A 26225-nucleotide genomic window follows, 5' to 3' on the forward strand; every position below is an offset into this window, starting at 1 on the left:
GCCTCCCAACAGTGGCTGGGAGGTGGACCACAGGTTACAACAGGAAATAGAAAAGGTGAGTCAAAAGGGCAATGTTATGGTAGTCATGGGAGGTCTTAACATGCAGGCTGATTGGGGAAAATCAGGTTGGTAATAGATCTCGAGAGTGAGTTTGTTGATTGCTCAAGATGGTGCCATGTTGCGAGCTTCGTTCCAAATTTACAATATACTACTAATTTCTACGATTTTCTCAGCATTTTCTGTTCAAGTAGCTGATAATCATATCAGATACGATAGATTGACCCTTCTGAACATTGGAAAGATGACATTTATCCATTGTGTGCCGCCTTTCCTTCACTGGGAACCCCTGCTTGTGCTATCCCTGGGAGACTCATCTCTTACACTGGCACTACCTCGGAAGAAGTGCCAGATTTATGGGAGAAGGGCCGGCGTCATGGTGAGGCTGAGATGGCGTACAAATCGGCCGCCACTCCCTAGCATACTCCTGGCTAACGTTCAGTCTCTAGGCAGCAAGCTTTGTGAACCAAGAGTCAGAATCTCCTACCAGTGGGAAACAAAGGAATGCAACATTTTGTGCTTTGTGGAGACCTGGCTGATGGAGGAGATACAAGATCATGCCATCGAGCCCTCTGGGTTTTCCCTGTTCCGGGCAGACAGGTTGAAAAGCCTCTCTGGGAAGAGTAAAGGAGGAGGGGTATGCTTCATGGTCAGTGGTACTTGGTGAGACCCTCAGAATGTGCATGCACTCAAATGGGTTTGTTCCCCAGCCCTGGAATACCTGGTACTGTTGAGCAGACCCTACTGGCTGCCTACAGAGTTCACGGCTATTATCACAGCGGTGTGCATTCGGCCGCAGGCTGATACTGGCCTGCCTCTCAGTGAACTGTACGAGACCATCAACACGCTGGAGACTGCACAGCCAGAGGCTGCCTTCATTATCACTGGTGACTTTAATCGAGTGTTGCTGACGAAAATCTCTGAAGTTTTGTCAGCACATCCAGGTGAGCACTAGTGGAGATAAGATACTTGACCATTGTTACACTCCCTTCCACAACACTTACAAAGCTCTCCTTTGCCAGCTTTTGGAAAATTAGATCACTCTTTGATCCTGCTTTTGCTGACGTATGGGCAGAAGCCAAAACAAGAGGTGGCCATAATTAAAACCGTCCACTGTTGGTCCACCCAATCAGCCTCCATGCTGCAGGACTGCTTCAATGACGTCAACTGGAATGTCTTCCATGATGAGGATGTCTCCAAGTTCACTGATGGAGTCACATGCTTCATCCGGAAGTACATTGATGATGTTCCCCCCGCCCCCAAGAAGTCAGTCAGGATCTTCCTGAACCAGAAGCCCCATGTGAATAGTTCCGTGCGAGCGGCATTTACGGTGCGACATAGAGCTTACATCACCAGCGATCAGCTGGAGCTCAAGAAAAGCAGCTAGGACAGAGCAGTCCCCCAGAGAAAGCAGGATCTCCCAGTGGCCACACATTTTAATTCTGATATGTCTATCCATGGCCGCCTCTACTGTCAATATGAAGCCACACTCAGGTTGGGGGAACAACACCTTATATACCGGCTGGGTAGCCTCCAACCTGATGGTATGAACATTGATTTCTCTAACTTCCGTTAATGCTGCTCCTCCCCTTCTTACCCCATCCCTTATTTATTTATTTCCCTCCCTTCCACCCCCCTCTTTTTTCTCTCTGCCCATCACTCTTTGCCTGTTCTCCATCTCCCTCTGGTGCTTCCCTCCCCCTTTGTTTCTCCTGAGGCCTCCCGTCCCAAGATCCTTTCCCTTCTCCAGCTCTGTATCCCTTTTGCCAATCACCTTTCCAGCTCTTAGCTTCACCCCACCCCCTCCGGTCTTCTCCTCTCATTTCAGGTTTCCCCCTCCCCCTCCTAGTTTCAAATCTCTTACTATCTTTTCTTTCAGTTAGTCCTGACGAAGGGTCTCGGCCCGAAATGTCAACTGTACTAATTCCTATAGATGCTGCCCGGCCTGCTGTGTTCCACCAGCATTTTGTGTGTGTTGCTTGAATTTCCAGCATCTGCAGATTTCCTTGTGTTTGCTGTTGATTTTTTTTATGGATTAGGGAGAGGGTTATTGAAGCCATTACAGTTGGCAGTTTGAACTCAATAGATTTATGCATTGTTACATGCCTAGTTATGGCACAGTCTTTCTCAGCAGTGTTCCCCCACACCTCCCACACACTCACATGCAAACAGATGCACACTCTTTCCAGATTTGCATGTGAGTAATGGTATTGCAATTTTTCTTATACCCCAGCAAACAACTGTTTTGCATCTGGAGAAACAATATGAAGGAATATTATTATTCCTGGCTCTTTGGCTTTCACCCACAGAAGTGTTAAGGCCTAATAACTTGTTACTGACTTGGAAGTCGCTTAAAACCAGTTTTTGGTGGGGAATGTTCACAGGCTAGTTGTTAAACTCATTGGAGGGCTTAAATGCAAGGCATTATGCATTTCTATTGGAAGTGATCATCTACCCAAATTTAGTTACAATAAAGATAGCTTTCCTCTTTTTAAATTGGCTGCAATTGTGAACATTAGAATTGCTTGCCTCGGGCTGCTTAATGTGATGGTAAACCTTTGTGTAGTTCCCTCACTTTTTAGATATTTCTGCTTATTATTACAGTTAGTAACTAATATAGAACTATTTTTTGTTACGTAGAGATACAGCATGGTAACAGGCCCTTCTGGCCCAAAAGAGCCCATGCTGCTTAATCACACCATGTGACCAATTAACCTTTAACCAGTAGATCTTTGGAATGATGGAGCAAACATGAGCCCTCGGAGGAAAGCCCACACAATTATGGGGAAGACATCCAAACTCCCTACAGACAGCAGCAGGAATTGAGCCTGTATCGTTGGTGCTGTAATGGTGTTACAATAACTACTAGCTACTGTTTCAAGAGTAAATGTTAATTGTTCTGTGCAGTTGGCAGCCAGCTTTTTATGTTAAGTGATTAATTTTTGTTTTAAAAAGTTAGGTGCCACTGTATTCACATAACTGTGAAAATTAAATTTATGGCATTGACCATAAGTGCAAAACAAAATTAATTGGTTGATGAGATGATAAAGGTCAGGACTTAGTGTTTGAAGAGAAAATTTGCCCTTTGGTGCATTTAGTTTATTGATCAAAACTGTACAAATTGATTGTCATTCAAAGGTAATTAACTTTAAGGTTAGTGCATCTAACAGCATCCCCAGACAGAGGGATCAGTATGTACTACTGAATGCAATTGTTTGTGTAGATATTAGAATTTTGCTTTTTTCTATTAATTTTCCCCTTGCTTGGCTATGTGTATGTTGATAATAGCTACCACCCAGTGGTGGTCTTAATCTGAGTTCAGCTTGTAGGTATTTGCTTCCCTCACAGGATAATTGATTTTGTAGTGAATACCCTATTTGAAAGCTTTGGATTACAGCTTTGGACTGGCAGTTGTATAGCATAATGGAACAAACTTCCTATGTCACTGCAAAGAGCATTTTCAAATAAAAATTACCTGAGCAGCTGGGAAATACTCGGGCATAAGAGCAGAAAGAAATGGTAAAAATGATGGCTTTGAGAAAGGGAATGGCAAAGTAAACTTTTCATTTTGTTACTAATCATTAACTGATGCAAAAGGAGGTGTTTTGCTTTGGCTCGATATTGTACATTTTTTATAGTGAGAAAGGCTAGAAGGGTTGTGTTTTGGGATATTGTTTGGCGGTGATGGGGATGGAAATGTTGGTTAATGTTCATTTTTTGTGGTTGGTACTGTTATAGTATGAATTGGCTTGCTAATTGCTGATTGGGGTTTAGGATTATCTATTCTGGAAAGGCAGTCTATGATTAAATGAGCTGTTAATTCCAGAATGCAGAATTGTTAGTCTCCCATTTCTGTATTGATAGCTCCTTGAGTCAACTGGATGTCTTGCTTCGACTGCAGCTATGCTTTCATTACTTCAATATTTTGAAGATTAGCTATTGACATTTTGCCTAATAGCCAAGTATAAGAGTATTTAATTGCATTCTTGAGAACCAATTACAGTTGGCCCTCCTTATCCGTGGGAGATTGGTTCCGGGGCCCCCTGCGGATACCAAAAAAATGTGGATGCTCAAGGCCCTTATATAAAATGGTGTAGTATTTGCATATAACCTATGCACTTCTTCCCGTATACTTTAAATCATCTCTAGATTACTTATAATTCCTAATACATTGTAAATGCTATGTAAATAGTTGTAATACTGTATTGTTTAGGGAATAATGATGAACAAGGTCTGTACATGTTCAGTACAGACGCAACCATCATAGCTCTTCTGGGAACGCTGATGCTACCTCGGCATCAGCCAATCCCGATTCTCCCATGATCTTTAAGTTCTTGAGGCTGTAGCATTTTACCTAGCTAGCCAGCCATCCCTTACTACCCTTAAACTCCTTCCTCTCGCTCACAACACAAGTAACGAACGAACGAGACGCGAGGTGAACAGTGCTCAACTTCCGGGTTTTCCTGATCTGTAGTTGGTTGAATCCATGCATGTGTAACCCACGGATAAGGAGGGCTGACTGTACTTTTTAATCTTGATGTCACTGAAGCACAAGGTGTACATTTCTGGCAAGAGTTCTAGACCAACTTGAGTCTGATGTTTGCAGTGCTAATATTGTGCCCCTGAGCGTTTAATGCTACTAAGTACTAATGATGCTAATCCTATTTAATCATTGTCATATGCAATCAGAACCTCACCTGAATAAAGCAAAAAGCTTTTTAACATTGACTAGAAATATATTGAAAGCCCCAGAAAGGAATATTTACAAAGTAAATCTTTAATAAGTTATCATAATTAGCTGCAGAGATTTATAGTACTAAAGCTGCAGAACCAGTGTCTTTACAAGCCTGGTTTAATTCATTTAACAACCTTTTGGCAAATTCTTCACAGACAAAGCATCCTCTGCGTACCTGTACTCATTCCAGGATGTAGCCTGGAAGGAACCAATCCTACCAAATCTCCAGGGTATATGTTTTCATAATATTTTTTGTGGTCATGGCCGATATAATTGTATTGTGTATCTCAGTTTGCAGTAGTCCAAGTCAAAAATTTACGTAATTAAATGTCAATTGCTAGACTTGAACACAAAACCTGATTTTGTTCTCTAGTGCAGTGCTAGGGTATGCAGTATCCTCGTGTGGGCGGCGTGGTAGCATAGTGGTTAGCATAACTCATACAATGCCATCTGTAAGATCAGGGTTTGATTCCTGTTGCTGTCTGTAAGGCAGTTTGTATATTCTCTCCATGGCCTCGTGGTTTTTCTCTGATGCTTTAGTTTCCTTCCAAATTAAAAAAAACCATATTGTTAGGGTTATTGAGTTGTGGGCATGCTTTGTTGGCGCTGGAAGTGGAGAGGCACTTGTGGACTTCCTGCTGCACAATCCTCGCTGATGTGATTTGATGCAAATAATACATTTCACTGTATGTTCCAATGTAGGTATGATAAATAAAGTTTATCTCTTTAATCTCCTACTGTGTTGTCATCATCTTTCATCTGTTCTCTTGGGTGTATGCAAATTCTGATGGCTTATTTTGAAACGCATGGGCAAAATTTGCAGTATCCTTAGCAATGTTTGTTTTTCTGCATTAGATAAAACTATTTTTTTGTTGTCAATATTGCATTGCTGCTTATAGGAACTTGCCATTTGCAAATTAGCCATCTTGTTTTTCACGTAACAGTGATGCCACTGCAATTGTGCTTTGAATATAGTATTTTGGAATTGTAAAAGAGATATAAAAGTTGTGATGTCAGTGTAAATCCTTACATCTAAATACAAATTTTCTGGTATACTTGTAGACCTTTAAGAATAATTTCAGGCAGTTGGAGGCTCAGATTATATTTTATTTTGAAAATCTGGAGATTTGTTGGTTTTTTTAGGTTTGTGTGCCTGTATCCTATTTTGATGGAGCAGTTACAGCAGATGACATTCAAATTAATGATAGCGGGGTCCACAGGTCTATCACCTCTTGGAACTTTTTGCTTGCAATATTATTTCTGTCTGAGATGTCAATAAAAGAGGAAAAAAAATCTGTGGTGACATAGTTTTAGAGAACTAGTGGTAGTTTGAATCATGTTGTAACCCAGAGAGGGAAGTTGAGAGGAGTTGTCACTGACTCGTTCCATTTGATCTATTTTAGGGGTATGCTTTCCTTTGTAAGTTTGCAGTCTCTCAATTTTTGATTTTTATAAAAATCAAAACTGGTTGTAAAACAGTAGACATATTTAACCATGGATAGCAATGATCATCTCCCACCAATTCTCATCCTTCAGTCTGAAGTCCTCAACTTCATATTGGGCTGTAATGCCATAAACTTGAGTTAATTTGCTTAACTGGACCTGCTTGTAAGAAAGGACATGCTAATGATGAGACATGGCAGTGGATGGTCGTGAGGTTTCTTGTGTTAACAATAATGGTGGTAGTTGAAATGCAGGGATTTTTGTTTTCAGAAATATTGTTGGTCAATGAATTGCAAGGGATATGCTGGGGCAGCATGGTAATGTAAAGCTATTACAGCGCTAGAGACCTGGGTTTGATCCTGTCACTCTCTGTAAGGAGAGCTCTCACATTCTCCCCATGACTGGGTTTCCTCCCACATTGAAAAGACATATGGGTTAGTAGGTTACTTGGTGTAATTGGCTGGCTTGGGCTTGTTGATTGGAAGGGCCTGTTACCACACAGTATCTCTAAATAAAAAAAGATAAATTAACTAGTTCATTTTTGAAACTGCCCCATAGAATAATGCCAGCAGTGTGAAAGGACATATCAGACTTAATTTAATGTCTGATCCAAAAGGGCAGTGAAGGCAGCACTTGGTGTAGTGAATGTCACCATTGTGCCAGACTTGGCTAGAACTTTGTTTTCAAGTGTCTGGAGTGTGTATTTGGGGTTTGGCAGTCCACTGCTTTACTCTGCTAGGTAGATGGATGTTTCTTGGCTTTGGGTGACAAATGAGCTTGCAACCATCTAATCCAGTTTTATTTTTTGTTCTTTATTCAGGGAGCAGATTCAGATTCATTTATTTATCACATGTACAGTACATGGAAACATTAAGTGAAATGTGTAGTTTGTTTTAACAACCAACGTAACCTAAAGGTGTGCTGGGGCAGCCTGCAGGTATCGCCTGTGCTAACATAGCATGCTCACCATGTTTGAAGAATGTACATGCAACAGAATATCAGCAAAGCAAGCCCCTTACTTCCTCGCACTTGCAGCTCATCTCAATAATAAGCCTTCATCTGCTAGCATAATCGTTTTTTTGATCTCCTGTATAGCATTAGAGGTTTTCTTGGGCATAAAATTTAAAGCTGACACAATCATATGCAATCCAAATCGAACCCAAGCCCAAAGAATTCAAACATTGTCACAGTATTTTAAATGCAGCAGTGAATTTTTTTTAAGAATGGGGATTGCACAGTGAATTGAAGGAATTATTAACTGGCTCATGTTTGAAACAGTCCCAAAGAATGTCATTCATATACAGGCCAGGCGCTACTTGAAACCACTTGTAGCTTCTAATTGAGAAACATTAAGTATCCCCTCCACAATCTAACAAATAGCTTCCTTATTTAATGCAATTTCTGCAAAATTCTGAGGGTGCAATGGGCATTTGATTCACTGATTTAACATTCAAGATTGTGCTTTGTATTTGTCAGTACACAAGTGTAAAGGAGACCAAAATGATTTCTACTCCGGATCCGATACAGCATACAAAATGCATAAGCATAAAAGAACACATGAAAAACACAAATACTTAAGAACTTGTGTTCTTAGTCTGATTGTATGTACATAAAGTGATTCTAGTTATAGGAGTATCTGTACATAAGGTGATTCTGACAGAAAATGATAATTGTGGTTGGTTAGGTGGGTTGATGAGTGGATATGTTGATCAACCTGTTGGCTTGGGGAAAGTAACTGCTTTTGAGTCTGGTCGTCCTGGCGTGGATGCTGCATAGTCTCCTCCCTAATGTGAGTGGGGCAGACAGTCCGCAAGAGCAGGGTGGGTGGGATCGGTCCTTCATGATCTTGTTAGCTTTTTTCCAGCACCTTCCTGTGTGTATATGTCCTTGAAGGCAGGTAGGCTTGTGTCAGTGATATGTTGAACAGCTTTAGCTATCCATTGTAGAGCCCTGCTGTCTGTCGCAGTGCAGTTCCCATACCACTCAGTGATGCAGTATGTTAGGATGCTCCCAACTGCACTCCTGTAGAAGGTACTGAGTATTGATGTGCATAGTCCGGCTCTCTTCCTCCTCCCCAGAAAGCTCCTTGATCCTACTTCTGAAACTGTCAGCTGCGGCTTAGCCATGTATGATGCACGTCAGCTCTGGCAGTGTTTGCAGGCCATTATTTCCTACAAAGCAAAACCTAACATCATGAATGGCAGTGAATCTTCTCTCCCAGTAGAGCTGAATGCCTTTTATCCATGGTTTGAAAGAGAGAATAAAACTACATTTATGCAAATGCTGGCAATCTGTCTCTGAGGCCAATGTCAGAACATCTTTCAAGAGGGTGAACCCTTGCAAAGCGTCAACTCCGATGGCTCTGAAAACCTGTGCCAACCCAACTGGCAGGAGTGTTCAAGGACATTTTCAGTCTCTCACTGCTGCAGTTGGAGGTTCCAACCTGCTTCAAAAGGGCAACAATCGTAAACAGTGCCCAAGAAGAGCAGATGAGCTGCTTCAATAATTATTGCCCAGTGGCACTCACATCCTCTGTGATGAAGTGCCTTCAGAGGCTGGTCATGGCCAGAATCAACGCTTGCCTAAACAGGAACCTGGATCCACTGCAATTTGCCTGTTGCCACAATAGGTATAGAACAAATGTAATCTCACTGGCTCTACACTCGGCCTTACAATAGGAATATTTGCGTCAGGCTGCTGTTTACTGACTACAGCTCAGTGTTCAACACAATCATGCTCTCAGTTGTGATCAAAAAGCTCCAAAACTTGGGTTGTGTACTTCCCTCTGCAACTGGATCCTTGACTTCCTCATTGGGATACCACAGTCTTTGCAGATTGGAAATAACATCTCTTCCTCATTAACAGTCGACACTGGCCGTACCTCAAGGACCCACTGCGCTGCTCTCTTTTCACCCATGATTGTGTGGCTTAGCGCAGCTCACACCATCTATAAATTTGCCAATGACACGACTATTGTTGGCAGAATTTCAGATGGAGACGAGGAGGTGAAAAGGAGCGATAGATCAGCAGGTTGAGTGGGGTCGGAGGAATAATCGTGCACTCATTGTCAGTAAAACCAAGGTACTGAATGTGGACTTCAGGAAGGAGAAGTCAAGGCAACACATACACTAGTCCTCATCGAGGGATCAGAAGTGGAAAAGGTGAGCAATTTCAAGTTCAATGTCAATATCTCTTAACTTTCTGTCCTAGTCCCATCATATTGATGTAATTGAGAAAAAGGCATTGCGGTGGCTATATTTGATTTGGAGTACATCAGCAAGGATGCTTGCAGATTTCAACAGATCTACCATGTAGAGCATTCTACCTGGTTGCATCACCATCTGGTATGGAGAGGCCACTGCAAAGGATTGGAAAAGATTGCAAAAGTCTGCAGAAAGTTACAGACTCAGCAGCTCCGTCATGGGTAGCATCCAGGACATCTTCAAAAGATGATACCTCAAACATGCCCTCTTAGAGTCATAGCACAGAAACAGTCCCTTCAGCCCATCTGGTATGTGCCAAACCATTGAAACTGCTTAGTTCCCATTGACCTACACCCGACCCATAACTATCCGTAAACCTACTATCCATGTATCTATCCAAACTTAAACATTGAAATCGAGCTCACAAACACTTGCACTGGCAACTGTTTCTACATTCTCACGATCCGATCCTCAGGGTGAAGAAGATTCTCCTCTTGTTACCGTTAAACTTTTCACTTTTCACCCTTAACTAAGGACTTTTTGAGGTCCCATTGAACCTCAGTAAATGTAAGCAACATTTTTCACTATCTATACCCTTCATAATTTTGTATACCTCTATAAAATCTCTCCTCGATCTTCTGTATTCCAAGGAATGAAGTCGGAACCTATTCAATCTTTCCTTATAACTTGAGTCCTCCAGTTCCGACAACATCCTTGTAAATTTTCTCTGTACTCTTTCAACCTTATTTGCATCTTTCCTGTAAGTAGGTGACCAAAACTATGCACAATACTCCAAATTAGGCCCCACCATCTTATACAACTTCAACATAACATCCCACCTCCTGTACTCAGTATTTTTATTTATGAAGACCAACGTGCCAAAAGTTTTCTTTTTAAGCCTATCTACCTGCAATGCTAGGTTCAACAAATTATGGATCTGTATTCCCAGATCCCTCTGTTGTACCACACTCAGTGCTCTACTGTTCACTGTGTAAGACCTACCCTGGCTGATCCTACTGAAGTGCAACACCTCAACCTGTCTGCATCAATCTACCAATTTTCAGCCCATTTTCCCAGCTGGTCCAGATCCCACTGCAAGCTCTGTTAGTCTTCGCTGTCCACTGCACCCCCAGCCTTTGTGTCATCCAGAAATTTGCTAATCGAGGTAATCACATTATTATCCAGATCATAGATATAGATGATAAACAACAATAGACCCAGCACCAATTCCTGCGGCACTCTAGTAGTCATGGGCTTTTGGTCAGAAGCAACCATCTTCTACCACTCTCTGGCTTTTCCAACAAAGCCATTGTCAAATCCACTTTATCATGTCATCATGAATGCCAAGTGACTGAACCTTTCTGATTAATTCCCATGCAGGACTTTGTCAAGTGCTTTGCTAATGTCCACTTAGACAACATCCATTGCCTTGCCTTCAACTTTCCTGGTAACTTCCTCAAAAATCTCTATAAGATTAGTTAACAATGACTTGCACGCACATAGCCATGCTAATAATCTCTACTTAGTCCCTGTCTATCCAAACATTTGTATATCTGGTCCCTTACAATACCTTCCCATAACTTCCCCACTACTGATGCCAGGCTCGCCTGCCTATAATTTCATGGTTTATTTTTGGAGCCTTTCTTTAACAGCGGATCAGCATTAGCTGTCCTCTGGTACCTCACTTGTTGCTAAGGATGATTTAAATATTTCTGCTACGCCCCCTGCAGTTTCTGCTCTTGCCTCTCACAGGGCCTGGGGATTTATCCACTCTAACTTGCCACTTTGCTACCATCAAGGAGGATGTACAGGAGCCTGAAGACACACACGTAATGTTTCAGGAACAGCTTCTTGCCCTCTGCCGTCAGATATCTGAAAGGACAATGAACCCATGAGCACTTCCTCAGTGTTTTCCCTCTTCTTTTTGCACTTTTTTAATTATCTGGTGTATATACTTATTGTAATTTATGGTTTTATGACTGTGTTGCAATGTACTGCTGCTGTAAAACATTAAATGTCACTAAATGTGCCAGTGATATTAAACCTGATTCTGATTGGGAATGGATGGGATTGCCGTACAGCTGAATTTTATTTTATGAACACTTGAGAGTCTGCAGATGCTGGAAATCCGGAGCAATACATACGAAATGCTAGAGGAGCTCAACAGGTCAGGCAGAATCTATGGAGAGGAATAAATAGAGAATGTTTCAGGCTGAAGCATTTACTGTTTATTCCTCTCCGTAGATGCCTGACCTGTAGAGTTCTTCCAGCATTTTGTTCAAAGTTCAAAATTAGATTTATTATTAAAGTACATATGTGTCACCATATACAGCCCTGAGATTTGTTTTCTTGCAGGACATGGCCTCGAGATTTGACAGAGTAGATGTAGGACAGATGAGGAGGAACTGCTTTTCCCAGAGAGGGGTGAATCTGGAATTTTTTTGCCCAATGAAGCAGTGGAGGCTACCTCAGTAAATATATTTAAGCCAAGGTTGGATAGATTTTTGCATCGTAGAGGAATTAAGGGTTATGGGGAAAAGGCAGGTGGAGATGAGTCCATGGCCAGATCAGCTATGAATCTTATGTGGCAGAGCAGACTCGATGGGCCGGATGGCCTACTCCTGCTCCTACTTTTTATGTTCTTATACTCAGTAACTCCAAGAATCATAGAATCAATGAAAGACTACACCCAAAAGGGCAGACAAGCAATCAATGTGCAAAAGACAACTGTGGGAGTATGGAAGAGAAAAAACATAACAAATAAGCAATAAATCTCAAAAGCATAAGACAAAGAGTCTTTGAAAATGAATCCATTGGTTGTGGAAACAGTTCAGTGAAGTTGAATGAACTTATCCTCTCTGGTTCAAGAGCTTGATGGTTGAGAATGTTGCTTTGAATTTTATTTTATTTCCTTTCTCTTTAATTTACAAAGGATCAACATTTAAAAATGAAGTCAGTGGTGATTGAATTGTTTGTTTATAAGGTGCTGACCTAAGGACTTGTACATTATTTTCAAAGTTAATCTGATTTAAACCCAACACAGTATCCTGTCGGACATCTTTTGGGCAGTCAGTTTCCAGGAAGCTAAGTTTGAAAAAAAGTTGGTCATTTTGTAAGCTATGTGTTCAAAACCAGTAATGGATATTCTGGGAAATCAGCACAGGAAATTGTAAAAATTTGCATTCAGGGATGCTGATTCATAGGTTTGGGTCACCCTTGGCTCACTCAATTTAGGAACTAGAATATTTTGTCATGGCCCAGTTTTGTCAACTTTTAGTCATAAGCTGACTGGTTCCATATTTTCACCGCCCCTTGTGTGGATGCCCATCAATAACAACTCCTAATTTTGTGTCATCTGCAAACTTACTGATGAAGCAAGTATTTTCATCCAAATCACTTACCTACCAAATAACAAGCATTCCAATATCAAATCCTGTGGTACACCATTAGTCACCGGCCTCAATTCCAACAATCAGCCTTCACCTTCTTCCTACCACTGAGCCAATTTTGAACTTGCCTATACATATAATGAAATTAAAAAAAAATGTTGGCCATAATGGAGTTTGGATATTACAAACAACACTCACAAAATATTGGAGGAACTCAGCAAGTCAGGCTGCATCTATGGAGGTGAAAAATAGCTGGCATTTTGGGCTGAGCTCCTTCATCAAGACTGGAAAGTAAGATGGATGGTAGGGAGGGAGGGGAAGGAGTACACATGATGGCAGATAATAAGTGAGATCAGCGTGGAGGCAGGTGCGAGGGGCTAGGTGGAAGAGGTAACGGGCTGAAGAAGGAACAGTTGTCTTAATCATTTCTGTATCTTATTGCTATCTGACTGCAAATTGTTGAGGGGAGAAAGGGTCACCAGTGTCTTGTAACTTCCACTAATCATGTCAGCATTGTGTGTGATGCAATATGATCGTCAGTGCAATTCATGTAATTCTATTTGAGAGACACCTTTCCCTTTTTATTTAGACAGAAAACTGACAACGGCAATTTTAACCTAATTGCTGGCTTAAAATAGCGACTAAGATTCTAGGACTTCCTCACAGCTTCTCATTCTCCCTTGCCTCTTTTTTTAAACACCCTCCTTATAACTAACTGCTTTAAAGCTTTTAATCCACTCTTCAAATCTCCTTTTTCTGGATTAGCATCCAATTTTGTCTGGTCATATCTTTTCGTTCTATGATTTTTCTCAAATTACAATTTTTCCACCATCATTAACATTGTTTTTTTTAAAAAAAAGTCATTGCAGGAATGTGTTTGAACAAAATTTCATTCTAAGCCTGATAAAGCAGTATTAGGACAGATGTCCAAAAGTTTGATAGGATTTGGGTCGAAAGAAGTATTTAACGGAAGGAAAGGTTGATGGAAAGTCATAGGAGAAGCTGAATCATGATTGTCAATAGTAAAATGTGCTTAATGGATGCTTATAGTTGATAATAGGATTCTGTTATGTTTTTCTGGATCTGTCTTCTGGGGAAAATCATATAAAGTGCTATCTTGAGTATATTTGACATATGGCTCCTTAAATAGAACAGAAAATTTGAAATGGGTTTCTTAATTTAAAAATAACCCAGATTAGCCAAGGTTATTAGCTCATGACTGTCCCATCAGTGCACAGAATTTCCAGCACATAAATAGGGTATTCAGCCTAGTCTGTATAAGAGTTAATGCTTTACATGAACTGTCTCACACAAAACAGATTTTGGAATATACAATGAGGTAGATTGGGATCGCCATCATTTCCGACTTAGAATTTATGTGCTATGGGTAAACAGACTTTGTCTCACATTTGTTCATCAGACATGTATACTTAACAGTAAAAATTATTACATCATTAATATAATGAAAATATAATGTGCAGGGTGACAAAAGCTGCACAGCAGCATCGGGAGAAAACCTGAATCAGCTGTTGAACAACCACAAACAAAGGGAGGCTTTCAGTCTCCACCTACGATGCCATGTTTTGGTTAAAAAAAAGTTACAGTGCATTGTATTTGTATTTTACTGTTTTCTTTTAGGTTTTTTGTTACGTATAAATACAATCAGCATTGTATAATTGTTCTGGTGTTAAATTTTCATCAGTGATCTTTACAAACTCATCAATAAATTTCTCTGGTGCTTCATGATCAGAAGATGTTTTATCTTTAAAATTTTTAAAAAATTAATTCTGTGCCATTTCTTCAATTTCTGCAACCAGCCTGCTGAATATTAAGTTACCTTCAATTTTCAGCTTGTCATGATAGATCTTTGCTTGCTTCATCATCAGCATACAGTTAAGCGGCATACATTTCACTTCACTGATGAATTCACTCTTTCAGTACATGATTGAGATCTTGATTGATTTCTTTTAGCAGAGTTTTTCTATTTTATATTAACTTCTGTTCATTGCATAAGTGAGGTCACTTATCAAGACTGCCTGTGATGCACAGAGACCCGTGTAATGCCTGGGAACCTTCCCAGTGCCATGTAGAATTTTCCATTTCTGACCTCGAGTCACAAACTTTCAAGATTTTGGAGTTCTGGATGTGGGTAGTCAACATGTATTAGCAATTTGTTGTAGTATGTTGACATGACATGCAATGAAAAACGATTTTCAACTATTATAAAGAGTAAAATAATACTTAAAGGTAAAGTTAGTTAAAGTACAGATTAGGAATAAAATGTTAATGAATACAATGTATTTATGTATCAATGTTAATAAACATCATGTATTTACAATGTAAACAACATTATTTTTAAAAAAGTGGATAAAATGTTGACAGTGCAGTGACTGAGGTAATAGAGGGTGGGGTTGGCGAACTAGAATGGTTGATCAAATTAACTGTTGGAGAGAACAAACTTAAAATGGCATGAAGTTTATGTTTTAATAGCCCTTTTGTGCTTTCCGGAGGAGCTTTGGAAAAGACAGTTTGCTAGGTGGATAGTATCCGCTATGATTTTTCCTGCCTGCTTCTTTGGCCCGGACTCTGTTTATTGTGAAACTGCATTACGTAAACAAAATGAGCTAAGTTTCAGTTTTCAATTGCACAGGAGTTCTGCAGAGAAGTGAAAGAAACAGACAAGACATTACAACACTTTTATGATTTAGTTCTGGGTGTGCTGAAGATTGAATTCCTTTTTGTTTAACAATGTTCCAAACTTGGATGATAAACTAATTTGAGTATTATTCCAAAGTTCACTTTTAACTGTAAACTTTTAATGGAGGTGATATGGGGGAGAGCAGAGGCGCTGCTGGATTCTGCACTGGGTTGGGTGCTGGCTCCCTCCTGTCAGTGCTGCCTTCCAGTGTTTGCTCGGTGGAAGACAACCTGGATTACGTTCATCTATGGCTGCACTTTTGCATGATGAGGAACTGCTGCAGGCTTGTTCTTGCAGAAACACAGCTCCATGGCAACAGCCTATATACACCACCAATTTACAGGCCATGACACTTGGGGCTAGGGCAATATTTTTTCCACTGCATGTTTTTTCTGCTATCGTAGCTTTGTATGGTGTTGGTACTGTGCTTTGCACCTTGGCCTCAGAGGAACGTTGTTTCATTTGGCTGTATTCATGTGTAGGGCTGGATGACATTTAAACTTGCACTTGAATTGTGGCATGTGCTTGATTGTTATTTGAGAGAAGAAAGAATTTGTATGTTGTACCTGGGCTTTATAGGCTTTTTTTTTAGTGCTGTCTGGTCTTTGTTGTCTAAAGGGGGGGAATTGGAAAGATGTTTCAATAAACCTGGGTGGTGTTTTATAAATCACGAGAAGTTGATGTGTGAGTTGATGTCCCTTTTTGCAAAAGGAATTGAGAACAAAAGTAGAGATGTTCAAGCTGTGTATTGCTCTGGTGCATTCATATCTCAAAACTGCATGGATCTAGTCCTCCACCCTAAGAATGCTGCACTTCCTCTATCACTGGGTCAGCTTGTTGGTTCCTGGACTGGAGTAATTATGCAGGCTGGTCTCTATTGTCAAGTTATAGGAAAAACAGTGAGGTGATCTCATTGAATAATACTATATTCTCTCAGGGTCTGACACATGTGGGGTTGATCTCATCTGATGTCATGTCTCGAACTAAGGCTCTAAATTTCATTGTAAGGAGTTAGGTATTCAGGACAGAGGCTGATGAACGTTTGGAATTGTCTTTACTCGGTGACTGCTTATTCACTGAATACGTTCCAGGCAGATGTTGGTACATTAGGTAGATGTAAATGGAATCAGAGGTATGGCATTGGTTCAGGAATGTTGTGTTGAGGTAGAAGATCAACTGCTTATGGACCGTCAAGGACCCCTACCATCCAGGTCATGCTGTCTTCTCCCTATTACCTTCAAACATGAGGCACTGGAGCCTTGGGTCCCATACCACCAGGTTCAAGAACAGTTGTTACCCTACAATGATCAGGTTCCTGAACCAGTGTAGATAACTTCACTCACCACAGCTCTGAACTGATTCTACAACCTACAGATTCACTTTGAAGGAAACTTTACAGCTCATATTTTAATTTAAAAAAATATTTATTTGCACAATTCCTTTTGCACATTGGTTAATTGCCATTCTTTATGTGTATATTTTCAAATTTGATAGTACTACTTTATCTTCTATTAAGGTAAATATGCTAACTAATTTTATTTATAAAGTTAACAAAAATTGGAAATAACTGAGGGTACTTATATTTTAAGTGCTTTAGGTCTTTAGTTTTCAGATTTTAACAAATGCAAGAACTTTACTTTCCACTAATTTCATGAAATAGCCTGTAATTTAAAAAAAAATATTTCTGTACACCACACACACCTACCTGTTTATAAAGGCAATGATTAATTTTCCTTTAATTGATTTACAAGGTTGTAATCTAATCAGGGATAGCTGGTAGCTGTAATTTTAATGTAATTTAATGTTCTTTTATCAGTTTGAGGCATTCTTTTGTATTTTGAAACAAATATTATTTCACAGGATAAATTTTATTTTCCATTAAGTTCTGGCAATACTTTTTCCCAGGGTTCTCTTTCCTGATAGAAGTGACTGCTTGGCTCAGTGGTGTCACTCTGAGATTCAATTTCGCTTTGCAAGGCACTTTTATGCAGTCTTGTTGGGGGTGGACGGGGTATTAAACTGATGAACTGTTCTTTGCAGATGGCACTTTCATGTTTAGAAGAGCATATAGTTCTTTTATTTGCATCAGTCCCACCAAACAAATTAATTGATCATTCTTTGCAGTAAAGTTAACTGCACTGTGTGCTACAGCACACCAATGCCTTTATTTTAACTTGCCATCCATTTTTGTATGAATATGGTGGAGGATTTTAAGTAATTTTTCTATGTGCAAGGCAAATTTAAATTGGTAGCCCAGACTTTGAGAGCACATGAAAAACAGCATATAAATACAAGATCATACTTTCCTTGTTGACATCCATTGCAGAAGAATAGTTGTCAGTTTTCAATCTTTTAAAATCCATAAGAAAAAGGAGAATTGCAATGCAGGCCAAGACTAGACATGTTATAATAAGAAATAAAGCAAGTGAGCTAAAAGCCCAAATTATCATGTAGTAGCCATTAGAAACCTAGCTAGAAGTAAAAGATGGTACTCTAAAGGAGACAATTTCAGCAGGAATTGAATATTGACTGCACAATGGAAACAGAAAATAGCTTTTTCTGAAAAGAAAAAATGACAATATTCTGGTGTTAGAGATTCAGGAGTTATGGAATTGTATGAATACAGCAGATTAATTCATATAAGACCCACACATCAGTTCTTAATGTAGTTATAGGCAGTGATGAGTTTGAAGTTAAAAGGACAGCTTTGCAAATAGAGCACAAGCTGGTGGCCCACTGCAGGGAGCTGATTGCTTAGAGATGTTTTGAAAAGGGAAATGACCATGAGGCTACTTTCTGGTATGCATCAGCCAAACATAAGATAATGGGGTTATATTAATTAGTCTGTATCAAACCAGGCAGCTGTTGTCTAAGTTATTTGCACCATTGTAACAAGAGTTCAAGGAAGCTGGTGTTAATTTGGGGTGTCTTGAGCTCTCTATCCCCATTAACTATTAGACCTGTATAAATTACAGGACTTTGTCCCAGCAAAGGTGTTTGAACATTCAGAGATGCGTCTCATTGTGGATATGTATCTCAAATAGTCAGACTCACAATATTGATATCATTGTAACTATTGGAGTTGTATTGAATCATCTGTTGTTGTTACACTTGATCTTAAGGGTTTAGAAATGTGATGCATTTTGAATTTGGGAGACTCTTTTTGGGAGGGTCTCCAGGATATGTCTGCTGTTACGATGATTAAAGATTTTTATATTGCCAACTTCAGTGTCTCTCCTCACAGTCACATCATCTGGTGGATGTGCAGACAACCCCAGTGATGTGCAAAGGATGGGATGGGTGAATGCCTGCTTGTTGTGATGAATAAAAACTATTAAAACTCATCAATAAAGGACATTTATATGGAGGTTGAGATGTTCTGAAGCACTTCATATTCAATGAATTGCTGTAATATTAGAAATACAATTATTGTTAGGTTGTAGGCAAACACAGCAACCAGTTTGGCACAAGATCAAACAGAGGAATGAGATGATGGTTACATTCTTTGTTGGATAATTTGAGGTATTTGCTGAAAGATACTTTGATGAGTTCCCTATAAAATTTCAGAGGCAGCTAGAAGGCCTGTGCTTCGGAGTGGACTCTGCCTCTTGCCGAGCTGTTCCAGTAGGGTCATAATGCTGCAATATGCTCAATGATGTGGAAAATTACCCAATTATTTCCCTGGAAGCAAGATAAGTCCAGTCTGGATAATCATAATCTAATCAGTCAACTCTCAAAGTTCAACATCTCAGCTGAAAGGCAGCATGTCACTGTTATTCCCTCTGTGTTGATCTCAATTATGTGCTCACAGTTGGGTCCAAGCTGTAGCACTATATGTTGATCAACATTGACAACTTGGTGAAGATTGCACAAAGTTAGGTGGTGTAAGTTTTCCACTTTTGACAAGTAATGACAGAGTTAGCATTTATACAGTGCCTTGTAAAAGTATTCAGCCCCCCACCCTTTGTTCACATAAATGAGTATTACAACCAGTGATCAATTTAACTGAGAATTTTTATTTGTGAAGCATGAAAACTAAAAATTCAAAAACTGAAATATCTGCAGTTGAAAAGTATTCATCCCCATTTGCTCAGTACTTAGTTGAACCACAGCTTGCAGCTATTACAGCCAGTAGTCCTATTGGATGTCTCTCCTAGTTTTGCACAATATGGAGCAAGGTTTGCCCATTCCTCCTTGCAAAATTGCTCAAGCTGTGCCAGATTAGTTGGGGAGCAGCAGTGGACAGGAATCTTGAGGTCTTGCCAGAGATGTTCAATCAGGTTAAGGTGAGGACTCTGGGCTGCTCAAGGACATCAGTTTCCTTCATTTGAAGCCCTCCATGTTTGCCCTGACAGTGTGCTTTGGGTCGTTGTCCTGCTGTAAAACAAACTTCCTCCCCAGTTTAAGCTTTCTGGCCGAGGCTAGCAGATTTTTATCTAGGGTCTCTCTGTATTTAGCAGCATTGATCTTCCCATCATCTTGACCAGATTTCCAACCCCTGCTGCTGAAAAGCATTGCCATAACATGATACTACCTCCACCCTACTTTACAGTAGGGATGGTGTTACCTTGCTGATGGGCAATATTACATTTACATCACATTACCACTAGTGTTAATGCCAAAAGGTTCTACGTTAGTCTCATTTGACCACAAGATCTTCTTCCGCATCTTTGCAGTATCTTCTAAGTGATGTTTTGAAAAGTCTTTATGGGCGTGAACATTTTTTTTAGTGGTACGTATAGATTAAATCTAATACTGTGATTCTAATACTATGATCTTTGTATCCTCGCTGGCCACGAGTAATACCAGAAGATAGAAGGGTGGCAAATATTATTCCTTTGATCATGAATGGTAATGGGGAAATTCCTGGGATTTAAACCTGTGAGTGTTACTTCAGTGGTGGGCAAACTACTTGAGAGGATTGTTGGAGATAGTCTTTATGAACATATGGGGAAGCATATTCTATTTAGAGATAGTCATCATTGCTTTGTAAAGGGCAGGGTCATGCCTCATTTAATTCTTTGAGGAAGTGACAAAACAAACTGAAGGTTGAGCAGTGAATGTAGTGTATATGGATTTAATAAGGCATTTGACAATGATCCCCATGGAAGGCTCATTCATTAAGTCAGGAGGCATGGGATTCAGGCAGACCTAACTGCAGATTCAGAATTGGCTTGCCCACATAAAGAGCATGACAATAGATGGAGTGTTTTCTGCCTGGAGGTTGGTGACCAGTGGTGTTTCACACGGATCTGTTTGGAGACCCCTGCTCTTTGATGTTTTTATGACACGGATAAGGAACTGAAAAGGTAGGTTAGTAAGTTTGCAAATTACACAAATGTTTATGGTGTTGTGGTTTGAATACATGAGTTGTGATTGAAAGGACTGACTGGACTGTTGGACGTCCTCACTCTTTTGATTACGTTTCCTCAAGATAGAGATAAATGAGGTAGACAGAACATAGATCAGAACCCATTGAGAGTTCAATGTCTAGATGATAGCCTTGTGTATTTTGGGCTATGTACAAAGGTGGTAAATAGATGAGAGGTGCACATTATCTAATTAAATGCCGGAGGAAATCTGTTCCTCCTCCTCCTACTCCTGTTTTGTTAATAGTTTTAAAATCTTTGTGTGAATGTTGGTATTTTGAACACTTGGGGTAAAATAGTGAACTTTGGTTTGTGATTTAAAAAGTCAGCTTACCTGGTAGCTGTGGACTCAGCAAACAAATGAGTGCTGGGTTAGGACTTGAATCAGTGGTGCCCAACCTGGGGTCCACAGACCCCTCGGTTAATAGTAAGGCTCCATGACATAAAAATGATTGGGGACCCCTGATTTAGATGAATCATAGAACAAATTTCATGTGTTTGTTGAGTTCACTGTGACTCAGCCGGATGCAATATGAAGCTGAATGTATATCAACTGGCTCTTGAGAGTAAAAACACACACGGATGATTCTAACGCTTTTCAGTTTGCTCATAGAGCTGAGTCATTAAGCAAACCTAACTCTGGATAAATTATGCTATGCAAATGAGGTACTTCTGGTTCTTGTAAATTCTAATTATTCCACCACGTGATCCATGATGAGAAGCATTTTGGATTACCTGACTAGCAGGAAGAAGGTTGAATTTAATGCAGATTTATGGTTTTGCAAATAAAGGTAAAAGTGCAAGGCCAAATTTTGAAATGAGGTTTTAAGGTTCTATTCCTTTTTCCCACTGTCAAGTAGTACTGTAAATATTTTTATTATTCTGAACGTCTTTTGTTTTATTCTGAATAAAATTTACTAGCCACTATTTAAAAAAAATTTAATGATTAATTTATCACAATGATGGGCTTGTGGAAGTTGCGGTAAGGCAAGAGTTAAAGTCAACATTCAGGCAAGGGTAGCTTGGGGCAGTTGTAGTCAAGTGAGACCACTGGAGACGCCTCTGCTTACGGCAGACGAGATATGTGGGGGGTGACTGTGGCAGTGTACTCAGGCCAGATAAGTGAGACCCCTGTAGTGAGACTTTCCGAGAAAGGTCTTCCTAAAACGTAGCATCCCTTTACACAATAAGGGTGCCAGAATCAGATGGGGTAGGAATAATGGAAGAATGTGAAATACACCCAACAATTGCTTTACTAACTTCAAAATATCACCGGCCGTCTGTATCCAGAGATACCGGCTACGTGACAGATGCACTGCCACCTGGCTGGTCGGAGGACACACCACTTGCCAATCAACATTTGGTCCCTCCCAACTAATCAATGCACACCTAAATTATTGGTCACCTGAATTGGAGTATCTCACCCAGCCCCATGCTTTAAAAGGTGAGACTTGCCCTTGGCTAGCCCTCTCTTATAGACCACCACATTGGAGATAAGTGCATTGATTTATGCTTGGGAAGGTCTATCGTTTGTCCTGGTAAGGGAGCCGCAGCTATCCAGGGTCAAGGGGGATAGCTGTTGTAGTGCTTTTCCCTTGTTCTTTGTTTGTGTAACTGTACCCTGTCCCCACACCGCTTCCTGTGTATTGTAGTTGCTTGTGTTGACCCGACTTCCCCTTGTAAATAAATTCCTTATTATTAAAACTGTGTGTCCAGGCCTCTACTGTTGAGACTCAAAGAACCAGTTATTTTCCATCACAACACCGTCCGCTTGAAGTTTCGATTGAGTGTTAGCACCTCAATTGTGAATGGTGATTGATCTTACAAGTAAGGAATTCAAACATACAGTTTACCAAATGGTCAATATTCGTAACTGATAAACCAATACTGTATAAAAATAGCAGTTTTCTGTCCTGACTTCGGAACAGCATGGGTGGCATGGGTCATTCTGTTCTTTGTGCACAAGTAAAATATATGTTTGAAACGTAGGAGTGCGTGTGTTCTGGGCACAGTTATTATAGTCATTTTATTTTGTTATTGGCGATGAAATACTCATTTATTGGGATTCGTATTGGACAACTGGTGTGATATTAGCTGAATGAAATGGCCAGTGGGTTTCAATCCTTGAATTTTGATCATGATGTGCAGAAAAGATGTTACCAGGACTAAAGGGCCTGAGTTATAGAAAGAGGTTGACCAGACCCGGTCTTCATTTGTTGGAATGTAGGGTGATCTTAGGTACAGGTTTAAAATTGAGGGACATCACTATGGTTAATGGTAAGCCTTTTCCCCAGGGTAGGGGAGTCCAAGTCTAGGGGACGTAGATTAGGGTGTTTAGGGAAAGATTTAAAAGCGACTTGAGGGACAACTTTCACACAGAGGCTGGGGAGTATGTAGAATGAGATGCCAGAAGTGGTTATGGCAAACACATTTAAGAAACTGTTGGATGGGGGGGAGGGTCAGGGTTTAGGGGGACATAAATTAAAAGCAGAAATTATGATGAGCTGGGTGAGCACTGTGGTTGGCAAAGACTCATTGGGCTGAAGGCCTGCATCTGTATTGTATTGCTCTCTGACTCCATACTTGAGTTTTAGGTTTAAGTTTTCAGGATTTAGTTTTCTCTACGTAGCTTAACAACAATTGCATAAACCTCTTTAGTCATGGAATTTGTGTATTGTGGTTAATTTGAATGCGCTAACAAGTATCTGTTTTCAAAGAGCAAAATAAAGTACAAATGATCCAATAATTATTTAACTATGAGCTGTTACATGGTATTAAGAACAGTTTTTGTTTGGCTGTCTTTGAACATTGATGAAAACAAGAAATTGGTTGTGAATAACTTTTGTTGAAAAGATGAAAGAAGTATAATACAGGTTGGACTAATATTGACAGATGGGTAAGATTCAAATCATAATCACTTGTAGTATCACGAAACACTTCGAGGTGAGGAGGGGTCAGTCCCGATTAGTGGAAGGAGCACTTTAGTTGACAATTATTTTCATTTCCATGGATTTTATCGGTTTATATATTTTAGGTCCAATTAATGACTCTAGTTTCAAATTCACATAAGGTGTTTTGCAGATATTCTAACCACGTTTTTGCATGTGATTTGCTATGCTTACTGGGAATAAGTGAAGTAATGAGTAGAAATTGCAGCAAACTGATATTTTGTTAATGCATACTGGAGAAAACTCAGCGGGTCAGGCAGCATCTATGGAGAGGAATAAACAATTTGTTTAACCACTTGTTCACTAAAACTTTAACTTCACTAGAGAAAGCTCTGTGGTTCATTTAGGAAATTCTGCACTCATTTTTTTTTCTTGGCTTCTAAACACTTAGAGGTGTGCTTCGATAACTTTTCATGAGCCAAATATTTTCATGGGTCGAGGGATACAGTTGAATTTAGGAAATTAGAATTAGCTGGCTGAGCACTGTGGTTGGTGAGGACTCGTTTACTTTACAGAGGAGGCTTTGCGAGCATTTTTATAATGTCTTCAGTTCTTTTGAAAATCTCTTGCCTTGCAGAACTTGGGGAACCTGCAGAACCTTTTATACACTGGGGTTGTAGCTTATTCTTGGGATCAGGCTGAGTATAATTAAAGCCATGTCTAGACTGGGAGGAGGCATTAATGTTGGTCTGTTTTACCTGGTAGTGTATTTGGAGGGTTTTGTGGAAGTGTCACTGGTGGTTCAGTGCTTTGAAATGCCTGCTATAATCTATTGTCTGTGGAGTAAGTAGGAAGATAGAAGTGCTGATGGCTGGTTTGTTGGGAACTTGGTAAAGGGTATTCTTGGAATACAGTCAGCCCTCCTTATCTGCGAGGGATTGGTTCCGGGAACCCTCGAGGATACCAAATTTCGCGGATGCTCAAGTCCCTTATTCAACCTGGCTCAATGCGGTGGATCTTTGGACCCAGCGGAACCCCAAACCTTGTTTAACCTGTCTCAGCGCAGCGGACATTAGGACTCGGTGGCAGAACTCTGAATCTGCAGTGTTTCTGTTCACAAAAATAATCATGATCACGATTGAAAATAAAGTGGAAATAATAAAGCGATCCGAAAGAGGTGAAATGCCATTGAGCATAGGAAAAACATTAAGCTATGTTGGTCAACAATCGGAACAATTTTAAAGGATAAAGTGAGAAAGGCTCTGCCCCGATGAAAGCTACAATTATTATTAAGCAATGCAGTAGTTTAATTATTGGGTTTTGGGGTTTTGATCCTCCATATCAACCCGGCATGGTGGAGAGCACACTTGGGAGCGGTCTGTCACTGGATCGAACTCGGGAAATTCTGTTCCCGAGCCCAGCACTGAAACATACAAGTGTTTTATATGCATAGAAAGGTAAAATATATACTATATACTAAGACAAATGTTTGACTAACTGACGCTAAATAATACTGGGCGTACCTGTTCCGACTTACTTAGTAAGAGAACTTCCGATTTTTTTCAATCCCGAAACACGATAACCCACGCACATCCTCCCATTTACTTTAACTAATCTCTAGATTAATTATAATACCTAATTCAATGTAGATGCTATGTAAAATAGTTGTTATACTGCATTGTTTAGGAAATAATGACAAGAAAAAAATGTCTTTACATGCTCAAACAACAAGTGCTGGAAGAGCACTTCCGGGTTTTCACGATTCACGGTTGGTTGAATTTGTGCATGCGGAATTCATGGATAAGGAGGGCTGACTGTACTATTTCCCTGATGTTTTCTGGAGGTAGGGTTGTAATTTAGCGTAAGACCTGTTTTCTTGTGCACTTGATTGAATAGATCATTTAATATTTTGGATTCTTGAGTCTGTATAAAAGCAGGTGTTATCTGCATACTGTAGACTGATAATAAAGAAGGTTGCATAGTTTTCCATTGGTCCCCTAGGATGGCTCCACTCCTTAGTGGAGCTTGTTGGAGGTGAGGAAGATTGGAGCTCTACCTCTCAGTAAACAGATGTTGTGTAAAATCATGATGCTGCTTCCTACCTTTCTCATGAAGTCATTGATATACAAGTCAATGGTACCTCTTGATGGACAGAATCTACACCAAGTCAGAGGAACTTTCCTGCCACTAGACAGAATAGTAGTGTTTCTTTATAACTGTCCCTAGAACAGAAGTATAACTCCTGATTACTAGAATTATATTTCTTCCTGAATAAAGCGATGATATTGCCTCCGAGGTTCAATGACCTGCACTCATTTCCCTGGAGGAAGATGGGCTGTGAATTTGTGCCTGGAAATTTCCAAGTATTCAATTTTAGACTGTCAGCATTAATAGCATTTGCTGCTGGTTTTAGTGGTCAGTAGCAGCTCTGGAAACTATTTGA

General features: G+C 40.0%; 1 protein-coding gene across 3 annotated transcripts in view; it reads left to right on the plus strand.

The window, feature by feature from the left end:
• Positions 1-26225, plus strand: part of rnf19a (ring finger protein 19A, RBR E3 ubiquitin protein ligase) — an 80214-nt gene that overhangs the window by 13326 nt on the left and 40663 nt on the right. Inside the window, exon 1 of one of the 3 annotated variants that reach the window (XM_073051497.1) lies at positions 9232-9396. The exons of the other annotated variants lie outside the window; for them this stretch is intronic. The gene's annotated coding sequence lies outside the window, so the exon portion shown is untranslated. Of the gene's footprint in view, positions 1-9231; positions 9397-26225 lie in introns of those variants that run through there. 3 annotated transcript variants of the gene reach the window in all.

Source organism: Hemitrygon akajei, chromosome 1, assembly GCF_048418815.1.
Source record: "Hemitrygon akajei chromosome 1, sHemAka1.3, whole genome shotgun sequence".
Lineage (NCBI taxonomy): Eukaryota > Metazoa > Chordata > Chondrichthyes > Myliobatiformes > Dasyatidae > Hemitrygon > Hemitrygon akajei.